The following is a 6,000-nucleotide window of genomic DNA, read 5'->3' on the forward strand; positions in this document are numbered from 1 at the left end:
GACCAAGTCTTGATGCGTTTGGCCCCTTGTCTGAGTCCAGCGTTAAAACTCCAGCAAAGCTGCTGCTCGCCCAGCTAGAGCAGGTTCTGACCTCACTTAATCTCACCGGACAGATGTGATCTGTGTGGCATGGCCCTGTGCCATTGAGTCAGCTGGATCACCTGATTCAGTACATTGCCCCAGGAAGTAGAAAGTCAAAGTGTTATTTCATCTTCGGAGACCTAACAAAAGTTTTGCTGAACATGGGTGTTTATTTGGTTTGTGTGTCCAGATAGTTCTTCACAATTTGACTTTGTCTCTCAATTCTGAATGCAGCCCTAATTGAACTTCTCTTAGAAGGACTGATTTGAAGAGAAAAAAAAAAAAACCGATCAAAGTGTGATCCATTTAAAAAAGATACACAGATGCCTTGTATGTTGTATTTAACCATGTAAAGCATTAGGTGGGGGATGGAACTCAGTTGGCAGAGTACTTGCCTACCATGTAGAAAGCCCTGGGCTTGGTAATGGACATTGCATAAACCAGGTGTGATGGCGCATGCCTGTAATCCAAGCACTCTAGAAGCAGGGGCACAATCAGAAACCCAAGGTCCTCCTTAGCTACAATAATGAATCCAACATAATTAAATTAATTTTATAAATTGTAAACGGACTAATTCAGCCATCTTTGTCTTTGCCATCTCTGTCTCTGTTGCTCTTCTCTCTGGTCCTGATGCTGGGCTTAGCCAGACCTTGTGCTAAGTACAAGGGCTTTGTGAATGCTGCATCACTGAGCTATGTACCTTGGGCTCTAATTTTGCTAGAGAATCAAAGTTCCTTTCTAGCCTCTTGATTATCCAGTATTCGTGTGAGTGTGTGTGTGTGTGTGTGTGTGTGTGTGTTTTCTTAAAGAGTGAGGTACTCTGGGGCTGAAGAGATGGCACAGCAGGTAAGAGCACTGGTTGCTCTTCCAGAGGACTTGGGGTATTCCTAGTATCCACACGGCAGGTCACAACTCCAGTTCCAGGGGACCCAATACCCTCTTCTAAACTCAGCAGGTACCAGGCACATATGTGGCACACTGTCATATGTGCAGGCATTTACTCATACACTTAAAACAAGAATGAGGCAAATTAGTTTTATAGACAAGAATGAGGCCCTCACACTGACCAACTGAACTGACCAGTGTATGAGCACACTTACATTAAATGCATAAAATGTTAGAGAAAGGTGGAGCTCGAGAACTTTATAATAGTCAGCAGTGAACAAATCAGATTGTAGAATTATGTGTTTGGAGAATAGTTCTGTTCCAGGAAGAGGAAAGGAACCAACACCCCTGGATACTGGCATAAACAAGGAGGAAAACATGGACGACAGTAGACATCAATAAACCGAGGATGAACACAGCGTGGAGTGTGGCCAGAGAAGAGGAAGTGGTTAGCTATGGCTTTAGAATCTTCTATTATAATTATTGTATTAAGCGTATTATTGTCCATCCAATACATGGGTTGGATATTATGAATACTGGAAAGTGGAATCTACAGGAAATTTATCAGAATTAGCATAAGAATTTAATAGGATTGCTGAATTAAAAGCCAAAGCTCATTGTATTGCTAAACACTAATAATGAAATACCATTTGTAATTGGCAACCCAAGCTTCAATATACCTGGTAAAGAATCTAACAGAAAGCATGCGAGACCTAACCAAAGATGGTTATTTTTTTAAAGCCATTGAAGAAAAAAAAAGGTATCTATAGAGATAAATAATTTTCTGACACAGGAAAATTCCATATTTAAAAAAATATTTTCAGCTGTGTGTAGTTGCAAATACTCATAATCCCAGGTGTAGGGAGGATCAGGAGTCCGTTCAAGGTCACCCTCAGCTACATGACAAGTTCCAAGCTGGCCTGGGTTAAAGGAAATCCTTTCTCAAAAACAAACAAGGGGTTGGAGCGACTGCTCAGTTGTAAAAACCACTCTCTGCTCTTTCAGAGAACCCAGGTCCACTTCCTAGCACCCACATCAGGAAGCTCACAACTGCCTATAACTCAAGCTCCAGAGCGTCAACACCCTCTTCTGGCTCCATCAACGCCTGTACATACACACTGCACAAATATACATGCAGGTACACACATGAACACATGAGAAAAAACAAACCTTCAAGATAAGATCAAGTGATAGTAATACCAGTTTTCACAAAATTGACCCCTGAAAGGCAGTAATGGGGACAGTGCGTTGTCGATAGATGGGCAGACAAAACATGAAACAGAACAGAAACTGAAGAACCAAGACAACCTATAGAAGCCTGATTTGTGAAGAAGAGTCATACATAAGATGAAGAGAATTATCTTGCCCGAGGTTATATACCCAGCCTAGGGTAGCCTGTTCCCATGACTACTGTAGCATGTAACACCTTCTAAACACAGACATTCTAAAGGATGGGAGATCAGTATTCCTCATGGAGAGAGCCGAGGCTTTCCTTGGGGTTACACCACAGTTCCACTGGCCCTTCTCTCCAGCCCTGCTTATTCCTTTCCCCTTCATCATGGCTGGTGGTCTGAATGTGATTCCATGGTCAACTTCTGGCCCACTCATCTCTGTCCTAGAGTCTCCTTCCCTGGGGGAACTCCACTTGTGGGGGTGTGAGAGGACAGGAGGGCAGCCACAGAAGCTAAGAGTGTACCTGACAACTCACACTGCACGCCAGGGTGTGTTCCAGAGCGCTGTTCACACTCAACCCATCATGAGAATTCTCCTTCAAGAATGAGGGATCGTCAAGGTATAAGGGCATCTGGGTATTAAAAGTGCTGGCAAAAATAATCTCAAGCAAGCACCAAGATCAAAGATTGGGCTTTTAAAACGAGAGGCTTATTTGTCGGGAAGCTAAGCATGCAGGGGTGAGGGTAAGCCCAGGGAAGTTGGCCTAGGTCAAGGGCAGTTGCTGATGTGTAGAGGGGAGTCTATAGTAAGCTCCGACGCTGGAATAGAGGGCCTGTGAGGGCCGTAATTGGGGCAGGGCCAGTACTGTAGACCGTGATTCTCCAGCAAAACAGCTGGTGTCTCATCAGATCAGCTCTCCTTGCACAGCTTCTCTGCCCCCGACCGCATCACTGTTGACATTCTATCATAGGTGGGAGTGGGGAGGGCTGTTCAGCCTTCACCTGAGATTCCATCGCCTCCTCACGGACATTTGTATGTAGTTCTGCCTCAGTTGCACTTGGGGAAGGGGTTGACTCTGGCGGTCCTGGAGTGTGTAGGCTGGGAAGGTTAACTAAAGGGACTCTGTCTATGTGGCTGTGAGAAGCCGTCATTCATGATGGATGAAGACGTCACAGGGTGGTAGCTTCGGAGTCACCCATGCTCCTGTAAACAGCCCCTCATCTATGCCTTGTAAGTAAGCCCAACCAATAAACTCATTGGTTTTTCAGGCTGAACTTTGATGAATTATACTTTGGTTTGTTGTTGGGACCTTGTAGTGGGTAAGAGTCCCCTCCACCCCGGGAAGGAATTCTTGAAACAACCAGCGAAGTCTTTTGGCTGCCAGAGCAGGACTTATGCAGGTAAGAGAACGAACTGTTTGCACAGACAACAGAGGATCTAGAAAGCTGATTAAAACAGTGCTGTAGTTATATTTTAGCTGGGTGGTGGTGGCACACACCTTTAATTCCAGCACTCAGGAGGCAGAGGCAGGCAGATCTCTGTGAGTTCAAGGCCCCTACATGAGCTCCAATCTGTTTTAAAAAGGAACAGAGCTCACACAAAGGTGATCTCAACACTTGGGATCACATGCCTTTAATTCCAGCACTAGGGAGGTGGAGACAGGAGAGATATGGCTGGGCAGAGAGAGGAATATAAGGCAGAAGGAGACAGGAGCTCAGAGGGGTCTGAGGCAGTAGTCTCAAGCTTCATAGAGAGAGATTCAGTCTGAGGATTCATAGGGACAGGGTCGCTCATTTGGTCTGAGCATTGGTAAAGGTAGGAACTCTCTAGTGGCTGGCTGCTCTGCTTCTCTGATCTTTCAGCATTAACCCCTGTATCTGACTCCAGGTTTTTGTTATTAAGACCAATTAGAGTTCGTGCTACAGAGTGCACATTTGCTAGGCAAAGTGGCTCAGGCAAAGTGAGAGGTTAAGGCAGGAGAATCAGGAATTTTGAGGCCAGGTGACTGGGTGGCTCAGTGGTTAAAGAGCACTACCTGCTCTTCCAGAAGACCTGGGTTCAATTCCCAGTGCCAACAGCTGTCTGTAACTCCAGTTCCAGGGTGTCTGCTCCTCTACTTCTTGCCTCCTCAGACACTGCACAACATGATGCACACAAACCCATGCAGGCAAAGCACCCATACATATTAAAAAAGGAAAAAAAAAGATTTTGAAGGCAGCTTGAACTATATAGTGGGTTTGTGGCCAGCCTGGACCAATAGCATGACCTAGTCTCAAATAAGGATAGTACTGATAATAAGGATAGTGATAAATCCTTTAAAAATTATGAGCATCTTGGGGCTGGAGAGATGGCTCAGTGTTTAAGAATACTTGCTGCTCTAGCAGAGGACCTGGGTTCTGTTCCCAACACCCACATGATGGCTCACAACTCTCTGTAACTCCAGTTCCAGAGAATCCGGTACCTTTGACTGACTTCTACAGGCTCCAGACACGCACGTGGTATCCATACACACACACATGCAGGCAAAACCCCATACACATAAAATAAATGTAGTCTCTTTGGTTGTGAGCCTAGCTTTTTTTAGACTGACCCATCTCTCCAGCTCCAAAAAAAAAAATATTAAAAAAGGAGACAGTAATTATACAGTCTCACCCTTTGAAAAGAAGAAGCACAAATGAGTTGAGGAGAAGTCTCAGGAGGAGCTTCAGGAAGGTAAACACAGGCAGGGCCTGTCCCTGGGAACTACATTCTCACCCTTGTAGCCACACTCGCAAACCACACGAAACAACAAAATTGCTTTTAGCAAATGATATTGGCAAGCAGGACCAGCGAGCCTGGAATAATCTCCAAACCGAATTACTGGGCTCTTATTTGATTGCTCAGTTTGGTGCTGGTCTCCAGTGCCCGCAGTGTGTGCCCCCGTGCAGCTGTTGTTTCTGACAGCATTGTTGTCCTTGTATGCTAAAATGGTTAATGTTTATCCTTAAATGACTGCACGGAGTGCCGCTCTGTCCAGATTACAATGGCATCTATGTCTGATCTCAGACAAACCGGTTTTGTACTCACTGATCTGAAGATTACAGCTAGCAACCCCGTACTGCCATTCTCTTCGTTGCTCTCTGCCGGCGACACCCTGGTTTTTATCGCCGAGCTGAAAGCCATGCAGGTAACAGACAAGATCTCGTATCCTGGAAAGGTTCAATATTGCTTTTGTTTTGAGTGCCTGCTCCCTCCCTGTGGGACACTGGATTAAGCCAATGAACCTGCCTTTTCAGCTGACTCTCTTGATGTGTTCCCTGGGTTTTCTGTGGCTTCCATGCTGTTTCTCAGTGTTGCTCTGGCTCCCTTTCCTGAATGAAACAGGGCCTCACAACAATCCTCACCTGTAGTTCAATCCCACCGCTTTTTGGGTTGCTACTCCCGTTCTTGGACAGGGAAACCCATATTGCTCGAAGTCGCTGCTGCCTCCTGGTAGTTCTGGAAAGTATCCTCGCCTGGTCCCGTAGCTTTGCCCTGCTTCATTTAGGGTCCAGATTTGGCCACTCCCACATTTGGGGAAATGGAGTGTGCCCTTGCATCCAGTGGCCAATGAAATACCATGCTACTTGCTGCCATTTGGCACCTCTGCCCCTCCCTCCATTTCACTTCCCGAAGAAAGACCAGCTCTGAAGTAACTTGGCCAAGGCACTTGGCTTAACATGTGTAGGGTGCAGGTGAGGAATGAGAAAAGAGAAATGAGTTTTAAAATGCGTCCTTTTCCTAGGTGTGATGGCGGTCCCATGCAATCCTAGCACTTGGGAGGCGAAGGTAGGAAGATATAGCAAGTTTGAGGACAGCCTGGGCTGTTTTGTGAGTTCTAGG

Source organism: Microtus oregoni, unplaced genomic scaffold (genome assembly GCF_018167655.1).
Source record: "Microtus oregoni isolate MIOR12 unplaced genomic scaffold, Mior012 000014F_ref0000157, whole genome shotgun sequence".
Taxonomy (NCBI): Eukaryota; Metazoa; Chordata; class Mammalia; order Rodentia; family Cricetidae; genus Microtus; species Microtus oregoni.